We start from the raw sequence: 18,117 nt of genomic DNA, 5'->3' as shown, positions 1-18,117 counted from the left end.
TCCAGAACGATTATATCCCTGTCTTGTTTGTATTGCTTCGATATTCTTTTGGCTCAAATATCACAGCTTTGTCTGGCCCGTTCGCCTCTACATAACAATAGCAAATAATCTCCATGCAATTTGCATGTATCGCAAAGAAAATATTTTTCACATTGCATGATTCAATGCGATAATTTGTTTGAATTCCTGAATCACTAGCTCGCTATACACACAAACTTCTCGGTATTTTATTTTCAGAACCGTATATTGGTGAAAATTTTAATTACATATACGTTGGTATTATGATTAAATAAATTAAAAATTGTTTTGGAATTCCAAAGATGAATGTGACACTAAACCTAAAGGCTAAATTGAATCTTTAAAAGCAATGTGAAAGTAGACCTTTTGAACTAAACCTTGCAGAGAAAGCAAAATGTTTCAAATTTTGTCGTATAATTACAGAGTGCAATTTACCATAACTTTTTCTTTTACTGATGTGTGGGGATATGATCCCATGCTTCGGTTACTGTGTTTTTTTTTCAAAGTCCGCGTACGGTGAGACAAATGTGAGGCGACAGAGGGGGTCTAGAAACGCGAACGTCTGGTTTCATATTAGAGCATTGGCAGCTCCAATGAGCAGGGTTTAACCTCACATGGGTTTATACGTCCATAGTTGTTACGTTAGAGCACCGTACACGAGCCTTTCTCGATGGCTGTCAGACAAATTCAACGCTGGGGTTAGTGGGTGGTGCGTGGATGTTGACGACTATGCGCTCTGAGTCCAGACACCTGGGTTCGAGTACAGGTCACGGCTCGCTCTCCGCTGCGTTTCGAGCTGTTCGGCACGACGTCCGACATTTCGCTCCACATGCTGGAGGCTTCTTCAGGAGTTATTGAATTCTGGATATGCTCTGGGGACTAAAGTGAATGCAGAAGAGGCTGCCAACACGTGGGGTAGAACGTCGGACACCATGCCGGACATCGTGCGATGCAACCCGAAATGCATGGGAGAGCTATACAGCACCACCACAAAGTCCTACGCAGAGGTATCAGTGGCGAGTGAAATCTGAACTGGTTCTTACTCCATCTTCACTATCACAGACTGACCGGCGTGGTGCAGTGTGGGTAATAAAGACACAGATCCCTGATATAGCTTTTAAGTGACTGCTGAGGCAAGTTCTGTTAACGAGCACCTATTAAGGTTAGCACAGGACAAGAAGGAGTGGGTGGCCAGCACCACTCCTGATTACCTTTGTGTCCACAGTGATGATGCTTATACACTGCACCAGGTACTTGTTTAAGGCTGGTTCGACCTAGAGGAGGGCCAGAACAGGTTCACACATTATTATTGTTCGTGAGCGGCAATCAAACTCACTAGTGCGCCCACCGCTACACTGCCATGCACTATAGGTCAACAACCAACACGCACAGCACTGCAGGCGGAAGCATTCATCTAGCTAGTGGATTAAGAAACGGTTATACAGTTTTCACTATTATGATTATTATTAAACAGAAACATTCCGTGTGAATGTAAGTCCATAGTTATGGTCATACTTTCCATGAAAATTAAATTGAATCAAGGTTTGACCTTTAGAACAAGCACAGTTTGGAACATTTTTTTTTACTAAAGATATGTCACGGTGGCGGGGGGGGAGAGCATTTTTTTTTCAAAGCACTCTTCCAATTTTTTTTTTACCAAAAACAACGCCGTGGCCTCTGGCCTGTGTGCTTTGGTTGCAAAGTAAACAGCCGTTTCGAAAAAAAGTATTTCTGACCTGACTGTCAAATATCCAAACGGTTCACTCTTAATACGCTCTGCTATGCTGTAAAGATAATTAGAGAAATAAGTGACATATGAGGTAATCGTTTGTAAGCATTCAGCCAAATCCTAAAGCTGACAGATCACATGGAATGGGACAGACTATTGCAGCTGTGCCACGTTCTCTCTCCCCTCTGGGCGTAAGAGCCAGATGTATAATTCAGGACTACACAGCCGTGGTTTAAATGTGTGAGCAAGTTTGCACCGACAATAAAAAAGGCAGTAAATGTACTTTGCATTGCATTATATACGTTTAAACGTTATATTCACACTCTATTAAAAATGAATTGCTCTGGGATGGTGGGTTACATTGTCAAACTGAATACATTGAAGCACTGTGGATACTGTCAAGTCAAAAGGGATTTTATTTTACTCATGTGAGTATTGAGGCAGTGCTCATCTTCTGCTTAAAAAGTCAGTGACGTAAAATCCACGCTCCTATGGCAGGGCCGAGTCTCTCCACAGGACAAACGCCGTTGACTTCCCCACAAATTGGTACTCACTTTATCGACCCCAGCGTGACGATGGGCTGAGTCGTCTCCCCTACCGGGATTTAAACTTTGCAGCCGACCGATTTGTGAGTCGCTTACTCTACCTGTGAGCCACCTTTCTGGTCAGAAATTGTATTCCTAAAATGAAGTACGGTTGAAATGACTCCGCTTTGTACGTATAATATTTATGTCAGCCCTTTGTCAATCCGACTGACGAATGAATGCCTCCCAACGCTGTGCTAGCCACGAGGGGTTGCTTCATCATACGTCAACCGTGCTGGTCAGTGCAGTTTTTGGGGGCACTGGTCCTGCCTTCACATATCACTCACGGCTCACGTGAGCCGTGGCCAGGAGCTGAACTCAGGTGACCGGGTTCATAGACGCAAGTGCACTCAACCGCTGCCTGCCTGGCCGCTCCACCCTGACATGTTTACATCGTCAGCCGTGGTCAATCCACCGCTGGACGAAGGCCTCCCCCAAGCCGCCGCAAGCCGCGACTCGCAAATCTCTCGCAATCCCGCGACGTGATGGTCGGCTACACACGAGCTGATTCGACCACTCCGTCTCCACGTCGTTACACACGACATCATCCTGCATTTGCGCTACTATTTTTCTTTACAATTTATTTTCAGCGCCGCCTGTGACTGGTGCGTACAGAAATCCATAGGTTATACTGCTCTGGTGCTATGAGTTATTCGCGTTCAAGCCCACGGTGAAGTCTGCGCGAATGCATTCATTCGGTACAGTGCGTGCAGTTTGCCGGGCATATCTACAGTCTGAGGACAATGGAGACTTCTCACGAAGCTGTTGAATGATTCAGTGACCATGAATGGGCCACCTCTGGGTCAATGGTCAGTCACAATCATACCAATACATTTGTTTAGTCTGTGAATTTTCATCCTTTCAACCTCGAGACAAAGGTGACTACAGTAGCAGGCTTTTTTCCCATTCTTTGACCATATTATGACACTGTGAGGCCAAAACAAAGGCGGCCTTAGACGTGCAATCCTATATAATCTTACTTTTGTATAGATATATCTATTCCACTAATGCCTGTGCTAACAACTGTCGCTGCCTTACAGTGGCAGCGAATGTTAGGTTGGGGTTGTAAGTTATTTCCACACACCGAGCAAGCCACATGTGTAGATAAATATTCCGGCAGCAAGCTATGCTGTAATGTAAACTCTGCCTCTCGTGACTTGGAGCTTTGGTGCACAGCAGTTGCATTAATTGTAATCTCTGCAGCCACAAGCATGCGCCTGGGGGTGCCCAAAACAAAAGATACAAGTTAATAACTAAACAAATATTTTGTCATTCCATTGATTCAAGCAAGCATGACTCTCCTGATAAGACACTGCGTGTCGAAACTAGCCCAGAATGTTGCTTGTCTTGAAACAATAGCTGCTGAAAGTATGCACTTTCAGAAGCCCGCGCGGCTGATGGGTTGCATACGAAATATTTCGTTATTTGTGGGGACAGATATGTGAAGGAGACATCGATTAGTAATTTTGTTACACTGCTGGATAAAGGGCTCCTCATGCCATGTCGGTCACGGGAGGTGCTGAGTGGACTTGCCGATGACTGGTACCAGCGGTGTCAAGATCGGCCTCTGTGGAGGAGGACGCTACTGGGCATTCGCCCTCCAACAACAACGGAGGGCAGAGGAGCGACACTCACAACAACGAGCGGAGCGCCGGGCGGCTAAAACGCAGCGAGTTGGCACAGTAGGGGGCACAGGTGGTGCATCGGCCACTCGTCTCAGTCAGTCGACCCGTGGCATTACCTGGCTCTGTCCCGTGACCTCCTGCCAGCGGGCGTTCGACACTTCACGTGGCCTTTAAAGTGCACATCGCCTGGCACAAGCGCTGTGGTTACGTCACTGCCACTTAGTGGCGAATGGCGGTTGTTGTTGTTGTGTTGTAAACCATACTGCTCAGTGGGGGTTCGTGAAGGGGTGCGGGGAAGAAGGGGGGATGGGTTCAGAGAGCACTCGTGACTGATGTTAGCCATGCACTGGAAACGAACTCGGGTTACTGGATTCATAGCAGTGTGCAAATCACGGTTCCACTGCCCCGCTGCAACCGAAACATAAATGCATTTTTCATAAACAGAGTTACCACGCGGCAGTGAATAATGGATAGCAGGGAAAAAATGTAATAAATACGTATAGAGCAATGCACGTGCTTTCTTTAGTCCACTGCTGGGAGCAGGGGCGGAGCCAGGGGGGGTGATAGGGGCGGAGCCAGGAGGGGTGACAGGGGCGGAGCCAGGGGGGGTGACAGGGGGGGTGACATTCTGCGTGTAAGTGCACGACACTCGGTCTGGAGGACTCCGTGCAACTGCATTGTCAGAGTGTGTCGCCAACCGATGGCGTCTGGTTCAACAGCCGGACTCTCTTAATCATTCTTGAAATTAAAATTTGTTGAATGTCACCCCGGCCTGAAATCCTGGCTCCGCCCCTGGCTGGGAGAGGTTATTTTCATGACGTGTGAGCTACGTGGGTTATTTGACCATACTTCACCATGTTGGTCAGTGTGGGGAGCTTTCTTCTTAACCACTTTTTCCCCAGACACTTTGGCTCCCTTGTGCAGTTTTAGATCTTGCGTATACAGGACGCTTCAAAAAAATGTGAACGCTTCCCGAGAATTTGCAACAATGCCACGAGAATTTTGCCTCCGGGCTCTGGAGACCACCTGGAGAAGATTCCAGGCACGATGATGGCAAACAAGTGGAGACTCTTTGACTTTTTGAAGCTATTAACATGTATTTGTTATCATGTTACAGTGCATTATTATCCGTTCTTTTTCCATAAAAAACGATAGTCCATGTAAGTGATAACATTTTTTTGAAGCACCCTATATATTTTTTATCTTAGAATATTTATTTAGAATTGTATTTGAATCTAAAGGTGTACACAGTATTCGGGTTGAGCGGTAATGCATTGTTGAGGGCACTGCAGTGTGAATCTGGCGAACCGGGTTCGATTTCTGTCCATGGTCAAGATTAGTGGAAAATGCCATCTGAAGCCATCATGGTTCACCGTCACCAACACGCATTGGGCAGCAAGCGAAGTGACGTAGGCTAAAACAAACCCCATGACCAAGGGAGCACAGGGAAGCCTTCATCCACCAGCGGATTGACAAAAGGATGGACATTATTATTGTGGAGTACTTTTAAATCTTAAATATACCATGTAGGAGAAACCCCAATATATGGGTATTTCTTGGGTGGGATGTTTTCTGTGACCTTCTATCTTAATCACATTTCAGCGGATTCCAAGAATCTGGCAGAGCCACGTGATTTAATATGTACACCCTTTACTGGCTGCCTCCTTTGAGTAAACACAGCGAGCTATGCCATCAGCAGACAAGCATGCATTTTTCAAGAAGACATTATGGGAGACTATTTAACGTAAACAATCTCTTAAAAAAAACAATCTCTCACGTAGCCGAGCTACACCATACTGCTGCCCGTGTAATGGTCAGCACAACTTGACTTGCAGTCCAGAGGTGGCTGGTTCGGTTAAATCTCCCGGCGTGACACTCCAAAAAAATGGGCACGTTTCTTAAATCTCTGACCGCCTCTGTCCACCCAGCAGTAAGTGGAAGTGGGCGCGCCACACTCAGTTGATCAGCAGGTCGCGTGCGGTGGGGTGTGGATACTCCCACCTCTTCCAAAACGTCGTCTCTCTCTCGAGGGGCTCTCTAGAGGTCCCTCTAGCGGAGGCGCTTCCGCCAGGCACTCTGCCCCCACAAGCAGGAGGCGTCTTCCACCTTCGTATCAATTTGCCCCTTGGAATCGTTGGCAAGCACCCTGCAATCAAAGCCCACCACCCCTCCAAAAAAATTATTGAGAGTCATCCCTATGAATGGCACTATCCGCGTATTTCTGACTTGCATTGTTGTATTAACCATTGGGTTAATCCTGGCTAGTTGAGCAATAGGACACCTTCGGATGGTACCATAAAACCCAGACACATTCTTGACATTTTCTGGTGCTTGGTGCTATATTAATTGTGACAGATTGCATCTCAGGAATGTGATGGTGAGGCATGGACTGAACTCTTGAACTTTTAATCCTCGGAAGAATGACAAGAATGTCTCAGGAAGTCATAAAAAATCCTACCTGAAAAAAGAGCCAGCCAAAAAGGAAAAAATTGTACACTGTAAAAAAATCATTATTGATGTATATTTTTTCCGTTAAAAATCACAGTTGATTTATAAAGTTGTCATAATATTTAAATTATTCCATGACATGTGTTACAAGCTATAAAGCCTTAAGTATAAACTTATACAATTCTAGAGAGAAAAAGAATAATCACCAGATAAATTACATGTTGCTCCATAGAAACAAAATAAGTTGGCTTTTTACTTCAGAGGGGATTCGATACCACAGTGGGACATTTTTTGTGGAAGAAAAAGAGGGCACATTTAAAATTTTCCTTCACATAATAATTTCATTAACCCATAGAGAAGCTGCAAAGAAAACGCAGAAACATATGAGAATACATTCAATCTCAAGATTAACTCTTCTTCAACTTTAATAATTACATGTGCCATCAGAAAAGATTTATTGTCTGCACGTAATTTTTTTATTGGATTTTCAAATGCAATCTCGTGGAGTTGCTAACAAATTGAAGCCGAAAAGTGGGGTTGCACAGACATCATTCACTTTATTAATTTTACAATGACTTAGCCGAGTGCTAATAAAGTGGGTCTCCCGTCTTGTTGATGGGCCTAGCATATCACACATTTCATTAATCCATTGAGTAGAAAGCAATAAAAAACTCATCATTGCCCTTTCACTCGGGAATATCTGCAATGTCCAGAAACGTCCCTTTTCCATCAAAAGTCCACTGTATGTGAGGTATGACCATATCAGGACTACGATGCCCGTCACTGTTAGCAGCGACTTATAAAGAGCAATGTGCGCACTTATATGCGCATGACTAAATCACCAATAATGGTCAGATCATGGAAGATAAAGCTGGGTTGAGCCCGGATCGTGTTTGGATGGGCGACCACCAAGCACGGCAGGGTGTTGCAGGCTGCCGTGCTACGTTGCGAGCAGCAGAGGGCAGTGCTCTAAAATCGAATGTTGTACTCTACTTCTATAGTTCTACGTCTGTGCCCTCCGTCTTCACCAACCCCCACTGACCAGCACGTATGAAAAGTCCTCATCTAGCAGTAGATTGACAAAGGGCTGTATATTTACATGTACACTGTAAATATGGCATGGTATAAATGTATATTTTTGTATGCATTTATCATTCGATAAAAATGTTAAATTAATGATATGCTTAAACATACAGTGTTTTTATTGGGTGGCTTTGACACCCTAGCATTGCTTTGCGATGTTTAATTTGTACATAATTTCCGAGCATCATTGCATTTTCCTGATCATTCGACATTTGCGTAAGCAAGCTGGTGATGAAAAAACATTCCACGCACCACATGATGAATATAAAAAACGCATGGAATTAAAAAGACCATGAATATTTCTAATGAGCCGCAGAATTAAAAACAACCCAAATTGTACAAGTACACTGTTGATATTTGGGCATAATTGTAGCTATATTAGGCGCTTTTACTCCCACTCGCAGGGTAATTGCGGTTATTCTGCTGGCAAATATATTTTGGCTCTACAGTGTGTTTCGAATTAAATGTGTTTTTTTTATGCTAGATAGGTATATTTTGCATTCATAATTTATTCTTAAAATGTAGTTTTTCCATTTAAAAAATAAACAGGAAAACATAAAAATAGTTCTTGCTTAAGACTTTCTCAGCTAGCATCAGATAAGGTAGTGTTTAAGACCACAGCTGTGTGTTTTTAATGCCACACAGAAAGGCATGCTGCTATGTTTCTCTACGTTGTGCTTGATAGCTCTTCAACGTCTATTCGGGTAGAATCGGCACAATGTCCAACTTTTATTCAGTTCCTGAAAAATACCCCAGCAAGTGGAGTGAAACCTTGGACCTCATGCTGAACAACTCGTGGTATAACTTTGAAAACACACGGGAGAGTGATAGGATGGGGTAGTTTATCTTAACATTGTTTTACTTTCTCTGTAGTGGCCATTTTTGAAGAAGAAAAAAATGCATCTGAATGTTTTTTATCATCCAATTAAGTGACAGGACTTGTATCTGTGAGTGAGTGTGTTTCACAATTATCTTGGACCCTTGCTTAATGTTTTATATTTATGTGTTTCAACAGCACTGACAAGAACTAACGTGAGAATACTACCAGCAAGAATACTTCTCGACTGAGAAACAACCACATTACAATTGCTTTCTGTTGATGTATTTTCGTAAAAAAATAAAATAGAAAAAACGAAGCGGTGAGACTTTTGACGAGCTAAATAAGATTTGCCAATGATTTTACGTCACGAAAAGCGATGTGCCGTGGCTTAAAGCATTCCATCTTAGCTATGCATTTTTTTCAAATAAACTTTCGAAAGAAAACATAAAAAAGCTGTAGAAATTAACGTGACTAATAAATTGCTTTTAAGTGTGGCTACAATGTTCCACTTTACGTAGTGTTGTAGAGGAAATTGGTGCACAATAGTGATTCATTGTTTATATACGCATTGTAGAAAAAAAAATGACCTTTTATATTTCAAACAAGCAATCGTTTTGTTTATCTCACCCATTGCTTTAGATCTATCAAAACCTGACGCGTCTGGCCATCAAAAAATTCTCCACTATTCATTCATTTCCCTCATATAAAGAAAGTGAAAACATATTTTAAAATTATGAATGTGTTCCAGGGTGAATTCATAATACTTGGCAATAACCGGTATTACATCAAGAATTGTCTGGATTCTAAATAATAGCCAAATAAAAAAAAATCCTATTTTAAAATTGAAAGATAAACACAGAGCATATTTAATCAAAATAATGTAATTTGCTAAATTGATAACAATCGTGTAATTTAACAAATGGAAATGAAAAACATATTGATGCAGTCAATCACACTTATTAATGTTTTGGTTGCGAGAACATTCGGACATGTTTGTCATCACAATGAACACACTTTAAGTATGAAATGTTAAATATATACGGAGGCTGCTTCCGATGTTCTATGCATTCGCAGGTATATAGGAATGGCAGATGCAAATATCGCATTCTGATACTGGGGAATAACACACTGAAGTTGTGTGGTATAAGTAAAATGTCTGGGGCACAGCAAAATCACCAACGGACCTGGGTCTACTTCGTTCAGGGCACTTGAAGCCATGGTTTGAATTTGATTTGTGTTTCATCAACCATGGCACGGTATCCTGCTGTTCACCTCTGGGATTTACCAAAGCCATTCATGTGTGCAATCCAATATTCTTATAGATTCATTCTAGACCATTGAATTACATTTTAGAGTAACGCAACTATTAGAAGCCGTCAAATGATTTAAATGAAACGGGCAGAATTCTAAAACATTTATTTTGCATGAAAAGCTTTTCTTTGGTATGTTATGATTAATGTAGCATAAGCTAGATTTTACTTGAGCAAAAATGTATGCAGAATTATTAAATATTCATTGGTTCTTGTAGTTTTTCAGGATAAAGCTACCCAAACTAAAACAAAAAAATTATCAAAAAGGCAAGTAGTGATGATGTGACACATGAAAAAAGACAAAAAAAACTAAAATATAAGTTTTGCCAATGCAAATTTAAAGCGTGTATTTTTTTAACGCATTTATAATATCTCTGAGCATCAACAAAAAATCCCCATTATCTATAACATTTTCCTTGTGGAGTGGTGGAACATTGGTTAGCACACTGCTCTATAAACACGGCGGCATGAGTTCCATCTCTGGCAATGGCTTGCATCAGTGACGAGTGATAGGGTCCCACCCTTCACTGACCAGCATGGTGAAATATGGTGAAAACAACCTCCATGATCAACACGACATTGAGAGGAGGCCTTCGTACAACGGTGCATTGACAAGGGGGTGGGGGGGGGTATCATGATATAAAATGTTTCATGGGCCTAGAGTACATTATTACGTACGTCTTCTTTGCCTCAATTGTGCGTGCCAATCACACGCACGGCAGACAGAAATAAAGCCGCGTTAAAGGTCGCCTGTTGAAAGAGGGTGGAAAGTGGCCCATGTGTCCAACCAAGTGACAGCCTTTTGCTGACGCATATATAACCAGAGGCCCTTTGGCTGCTTCAATCTGCTTCAATCTGAAGCAGCCATTCTTGTCCACATTTGGTAAGAGGCTTTGTCCCTTTCCTAAGATGGAATGGTGATGCTGGTGATGCTGGACAGGGGTAAAGTGGAGAAGTGGAGAGCAGATGGAGAGGAAGGGGTAGACATTGGGGTCAGCTAAGGCAAGCGGTTGTGTTGGCCCCCCTCAGCATTTTGCTAAATGTCACTTTCAAGAAGTTTAAAATGGGTAAAATGTGGCCGTTATTTGACCCACACACACTCACTAGGGTGGAAAAGTAAGGCCAAACAGCCCCCCCGCAACCGATCACAATGATGAAATGAAAGAGAGCAGGTTGGTTGAAGTGCTTTTTTATATATAAAATTGAATTTGATAATGAAAAGCACCATACCGGTGAGCCTAAACAGGAACGTTTTCAATCAGTGCATATGGCCTGCCTATGACAAGTATTCCGTAGACATTGGCTCCGAGGGAGAAAATGAAATAAAACAACTCAAAGGTACAAATGAAAGCGTGGGAAAGATGTATGCTGGAAATGGCACTGATAGACGGAGGGATGAATCTGTTGGTCAGAGGGCAAACGCAAATTAGAGACGTCAGTTTATGGGCTAATTAAGAAAAAAAAGGTAAGTGCGCTTGGGCAGTGAACATCGCTGGGAGGGATAGTGGCTGATAGACTAGGCTCTTCAAAGCAAGGCCTTACTACTCTCACAGCCTCGGCTCTTGGCCCCGTCGCTGGGGGTTCGAGCCTTCTCAGCATTGCCCCAAGGATCTGGAACGCCTCTCTGTCGGAGTTCCGGCACGCTACGTGTTGTTTGGGGGGGGGGGAGATTGCAAGACTCACTCTTTTTTCATGGCTTTTACTTCAACATTATTTTATTGTCTTTGCGTTTGATTTTAGTGTACAATGTTTTGACCCCCCCCCCCCCCCTTCCTTGATATTACATTTAAAATAAATACGGTTTCACGGTTGATGGCTGACGGATGAGACTGCAGATTGCAGGGGGAATGGCAGCCAAAAGCGAAAGAGCAACACTCCGAGAGGGGTGGGTGGATTCCCACGGAGATCGAGCAATGAGATTAGTTGATGTGCGGGAGAAAAAACGGATTGCGGCCATCACAAACAAAGTAAGTGTTGGTGATGACATCGGGGAGGGCTTCATTCAGCAGTGGATTGATCATGGCTCTTGATGATGATATATATTTTTAAAAAAGAAAATGTACAAAAATCATTTCATACGTGGACAAATATTGTGCTTGGGTGTGGTTGACAAATTGTGTTGTTGTTATATGACTGTGATTGGTATTATTGTTTGGATATGATAGGTATTATTTTCTGACAATAATAGGCATTATTATCTGGATATAAAAGGTATTATTACCTGGATTTAATAGGTATTATCTGGATATGATCGGTACAGTAGTATTATCCGGCTATGTTAGGTATTATCATCTGGTATTATTATCTGCCCAATGATAACTATTACATTATTATCTGACAATGATATCAACTGGAAATTATACGTATTGATATTTTGGGGCTAAAAGGGGTGTTACATAAAAAATAAACTGAACATACAATGGCAGTGTGTGGTTAAGACCTCGTCGAGTTATGATTGGATAACTCTTAACATTTTAAAACTACTCGAGTATTACGTAAAAGTGTGAAATCTGTAAACCAATTGAGAGATTTCACAAGTTTTATTTACTTACGTTTTTCATGTACAAAAAAACACGTGCTCTCAAAATATCCTGAAAGACTTCATTTAATTTGTTTGGATTGAAAGATATATTTATTTCCTTATCAAGTAAGATATTTTTTTTCCCGAAATACATGTTTCCCCCGTAAGTCTTGCTGTTGCTTTCGCAATAGCACAATTGTTTATACACTGCTCTTCTGTTTTAATTTCTCCAGGAACCTAACTCAATACAACATGAATTGCAGCTGCCAACGTAGCAAGCAATTTTCCTCCTCGAGAGGGACACCAAAAAACCGAGATCCTTCAGTGTTATCCGCACAAGCAAGCGTATAAAGCTCGACCACAGAATTTCTGCGTTTGAGCACGCGACTGTCTCCCACTAGGAAAGTGTCAGCCCGAAAATGAGTTAGCACTTTATGGTGACGGATGAGGCATGTGTCTGGGGTAGTCATTCATTGCACTGTGACACTACATTTATTCCAAAGATCTAAACCACCCCCTCTTTCCAACTCCCCCCCCCCCTTTTTTTCACCCGCCTCTCCTCTCTTTTGTATTCAGTAAATTACAGTAAAGCTAGTCAAACAACCGTTCTATGCCGCAATCTGTAAAACACACACTCACTCATTGCACACACCTTGCCTTTTAAAACGATCTACACATCAGTCAATAGGCGATCACGCCCACTCTGGCAGGTAAAGATTACTCTAAGATAACAAAAGGGTGGAGGAAAAAAGAATTCCAAGGACTCATTTTCAGGATCGTTAGATTTCAAACTGTATGTTTTCCCGAAGCCACGATTATCCTTTAAATTTAAAACATTGACAAAACCAGTCGTGTAATTGATTTGCTTTGAAGGTATTTTTTTCTTCCACATCATCATTATAAAACAGTAATTGCCAGCTCAGTAAGTCAATGGTGGTGCTCTATAGATTTTTCTGTGGCTTCAAATTCTGTAAAATGTCTTCTCTCCTGCTGCGATACAGATCTTTGTATAGATCATGTGTGGCATGTTTGTGCAAGGTCATGTCAGGAGTTTATTGAGGATGTTCAGACATTCATACTCCGCTGGAAGGTTAGAAATTGGGACCCTACTGCCAGATTCAACCTTGGTCAACCTTCATCAAAGACCTTTCCCATTCCCAAAATCTTTCAGTATGAAGCAAGAATAGAATTCCTCCAAATATGCTGCGGTATCCTGCAACAAATCACAGTCAAATGAACCATGTGCTTTGTGTGAAAGTTCAGTCACGACAGTGCAATTCTGAAAATTGAGGCTGCTCTGCTTTTTTATTAGATAGGCCTGGAAAGGCAACAGGCTGATGGACTAAAACATATTCATAATTTTATGTGTAGACAGTTTTGAGTTCCGCTGATATTTGCTTTTTTTCGATACTTTGCTAGTGTTAAGGTAGGCAGATGTAGATGGTTTGTAATTGACATCTAATTATCTATATAATTGCATGCCATCAATAGTTACATTCACAGTACTCGCAATATGGAATCATGCTTGTGAGAAGGTATTCATAATAAAGGTTTTGTTTGGGTTAGATCGTGTGAGTATGAGTGTGCCGGTAACCCGCCACCACCCGACACAGCCAATTAGTAAAGTTTTTTCACGGAAACAAAACGTTCCACTTGGTTTACTACTTTAGCCCACCGGTGAGTTGGAGAGTAAATCCACAACATTTACCATTTGAGAACGACGTTTCGCTGGTTATTACAGTGAGGGAAAAAAAGTATTTGATCCCCTGCTGATTTTGAACGTTTGCCCACTGACAAAGAAATGATCAGTCTATAATTTTAATGGTAGGTTTATTTGAACAGTGAGAGACAGAATAACAACAACAAAATCCAGAAAAACGCATGTCAAAAATCTAATCAATTGATTTGCATTTTAATGAGGGAAATAAGTATTTGACCCCTCTGCAAAACATGACTTAGTACTTGGTGGCAAAACCCTTGTTGGCATTCACAGAGGTCAGACATTTCTTGTAGTTGGCCACCAGGTTTGCACACATCTCAGGAGGGATTTTGTCCCACTCCTCTTTGCAGATCTTCTCCAAGCCATTAAGGTTTCAAGGCTGACGTTTGGCAACTCGAACCTTCAGCTCCCTCCACAGATTTTCTATGGGATTAAGGTCTGGAGACTGGCTAGGCCACTCCAGGACCTTAATGTGCTTCTTCTTGAGCCACTTCTTTGTTGCCTTGGCCGTGTGTTTTGGGTCATTGTCATGCTGGAATACCCATCCACAACCCATTTTCAATGCCCTGGCTGAGGGAAGGAGGTTCTCACCCAAGATTTGACGGTACATGGCCCCGTCCATCGTCCCTTTGATGCGGTGAAGTTGTCCTGTCCCCTTAGCAGAAAAACACCCCCAAAGCATAATGTTTCCACCACCATGTTTGACGGTGGGGATGGTGTTCTTGGGGTCATAGGCAGCATTCCTCCTCCTCCTCCTCCAAACACGGCGAGTTGAGTTGATGCCAAAGAGCTCCATTTTGGTCTCATCTGACCACAACACTTTCAACCAGTTGTCCTCTGAATCATTCAGATGTTCATTGGCAAAATTGAGACGGGCATGTATATGTGCTTTCTTGAGCAGGAGGACCTTGCGGGTGCTGCAGGATTTCAGTCCTTCACGCCGTAGTGTGTTACCAATTGTTTTCTTGGTGACTATGGTCCCAGCTGCCTTGAGATCATTGGCAAGATCCCCCCGTGTAGTTCTGGGCTGATTCCTCACCGTTCTTATGATCATTGCAACTCCACGAGGTGAGATCTTGCATGGAGCCCCAGGCCAAGGGAGATTGCTTGGCAATGGTCTTGTAGCCCATTCCAGCCTTGTGTAGGTCTACAATCTTGTCCCTGACATCCTTGGAGAGCTCTTTGGTCTTGGTCATGGTGGAGAGTTTGGAATCTGATTGATTGATTGCTTCTGTGGACAGGTGTCTTTTATACAGGTAACGAGCTGAGATTAGGAGCACACTCTTAAAGGGAGTGCTCCTAATCTCAGCTTGTTACCTGTATAAAAGACATCTGGGAGCCAGAAATCTTTCTGGTTGAGGGGGTCAAATACTTATTTCCCTCATTAAAATGCAAATCAATTTATAACATTTTTGACATGCGTTTTTCTGGATTTTTGTTGTTGTTATTCTATCTCTCACTGTTCAAATAAACCTACCATTAAAATTATAGACTGATCATTTCTTTGTCAGTGGGCAAACGTACAAAATCAGCAGGGGATCAAATACTTTTTTCCCTCACTGTACATCCAGCATCATCGGGCGATTTCGCCAGAATTGTGACGACACATTTACACTTACGCTGATCTAACCCAACATCCCCGAACCCCACCCACCGCCTTTATTATGAATAATATTGGTCGCGAAAGACGACGCGTCAAACTGAGAAGGTATAATTCACGATTCGAATCACAACACGCCAATGGATGCTAACGATGTATGCGGTATAGGTCAACGGAAAAAAAAGACAAAGGGAGAGAGGGGTTGTGTCATTGATATTATCCGAATGAGAGACCAGATTGCAAAGCCCTCATTCGTGGCAAATTTATTTTAATCACTTGGACGGCAATTTTTTTTGCGAGGCTAAAATGTAGCCAGAGTTAAATTTTATTCAAGCATCCTCTAAACATATGCGGTGACCTATACATCAAAAAACATCACGGAATGCCAACAGGTGTATTCATCGGCATTGCAGGAGTGGCAATATATAAACTGGCAGATTTATGACCATGAAGTTCATTACACACGCACACACACACATAGAAAAAACAGAAATATAAAATGTAACTTGAATATAATGTTACATATGCTTAGCTCATGTGTACAAGCGAGATGGATTGCGGCATTTCACGACTGTGAGAGATGATGAAAGTGTGGTAAGGCCTTCATTCAGCAGTAGATCAATCACGGCTGTTGCTGATGATGATGATAAAACACACATGTATAGAAGTATTTCATACGTGGATACAAATGATAAGTGCTTTAGTGTGGTGGATAGTTATTGTTGTTTGGTTATGATATCAATTTTCATGCAAAAGTATTTCTGTTATTATTATTTGCTGCAGAATAGGGATGTTAGAAACATGAAAACAATGGCAGTGTATTGTACAGTTCCTTGTGTTGACTGTTTTTCCACAATGCATAAAGGCTGAGTGCTTTGTGCAAACGTTTCTGTGTCTTGAGGGAGGGAGGTGGGGTTAGGGGAATTATGGCAACCATGATGGCACGGTGGTGGTTTGGTGAAGTGGGTAGCATTTTGGCGGGAAAATGGAACCGTGCAATTTTCACGTATAGTGGGTAGTGCAAACGTATACGTAGTTCTCATTTGCTTTAACAAGCATGACGTTTTGCCGACAGCCGCCAGCTTCAGATAGGAACTTGACCAGTTGACACCACTGCAGCGTAAAATCGGTGGTACCGATGAAATGAACTTATAAACAAATAACACACAAGCAAACCAAAAAAAGATTCCGTGACCCCTTTTGCTGCACGACATGCGTTTGTTTAACCGTGCCGTCTAAGCTCACGAGAGTATGTCGTACTGCACGCAGCTCGCAGTACTTTCTTCCATCTGTCAACAAAGTATGATTGTCAGGTGGAGGTGTTTGTGAGATGCCCATATCAGAAGCAATTGAGTGGAAAGTGTAGAGGTTGGGTCCCTGACAGCCTGCTGCAGTGCCACTCGCTGCATTTATTTATTTTCTCAAGTGTAAAATGTTCTCATTACAATGAATGCCGATTGTGACTGTGCGTGATCAACACAAATGCCCAGGCACTTTTCTCAGAGAACGTCTTGCTGCGTTTTCTACTTATCTTTTCCAATATGCAGGTAAGTGATTCTCTCTCGGATGCAAGGTGAATTTTATGACATGCTGCAGAGCTGTCTATTAAAGTTGGAATCGTATGTTTTTTTTTTACTTTTGAAAAACGTTTAAGAACTAGCATTATCAGAAAACATAAACGCTTAGCATTGCAATAGTATTAGGACGGTATATACTGTATATATGTATACGTTTGCAAAAAAATAAAGCCTATTTTTTTAGTTAAATTAATTTTAACTGGCATCATTATCGCCAGCTTTAATTTACTTACATTGGAAGTATATATACGACAAGCTAAAACAACCTAATCAACACATGCATGAAAAAGCGACTTTATAAATGATTTAATTACTCGTGCAACAAAGTGATGGCACAGAGGATAGCGTGCTGCGCTGCGAACCTGGTCACCCGAGTTCCACCCTCGACAGTGGCGGGCATCAGTGGCGAGTGGTAAAACGTTGCTGCTATTTCCCCCCTTCATCACCCACACTGACCAGTGTGGTGAAGTATGGTCAAAAAGCCCCAATGGCTTAATATGCCCATGCGGAGACCTTTAACGATTGGTGGATTGAGAATCGCTGGATTTATTTATTTATTTAATCCACGACATAATTACGACATTTTACAAAAATATATAACTTACATATTCAGATTGCTTTGCTGCCGCCATAACCGCAGTGGGCAAACACGATGCTGTGATGAAAATGAGAACGTCTTTCTTTCTTCTTCACGAAGCATCGAAGTATAATGCTCTAGAAGCGAAGCGAGAATAATGTTAGTCGGCCAGGTACAATGCAATCATAATAATAATAAGAATAATGTACAGCCATTTGTCAATCCAATGATGAATGAAGGCCTCCACCATCTAATGCCGGTCAAGTGGGTTGTTTGACCATAATTCACCCATGTGGGTTGGTGCAGAAGGGTTCAGGACTGGTGTAGATATCACCGACCACTGATTTTAGCTGTGGCCAGGAGCAAAACGTAGTCGCCTGGGGTCACAGTGAAGCGTGCTAACCATTGTGCCTCCGCTCCGCTCACCGCCCCACTACAATATTCCAGGAGGTGGAAAATGTGGAAATATTTTGCACCCTCGCTTGAATACAACACGAGGAAGGCG

Source organism: Petromyzon marinus, chromosome 15 (genome assembly GCF_048934315.1).
Source record: "Petromyzon marinus isolate PM22_M1 ecotype Great Lakes invasive population chromosome 15, UKy_Petmar_22M1.pri1.0, whole genome shotgun sequence".
Lineage (NCBI taxonomy): Eukaryota > Metazoa > Chordata > Hyperoartia > Petromyzontiformes > Petromyzontidae > Petromyzon > Petromyzon marinus.
Note: the sequence above shows the minus strand (reverse complement) of the source record.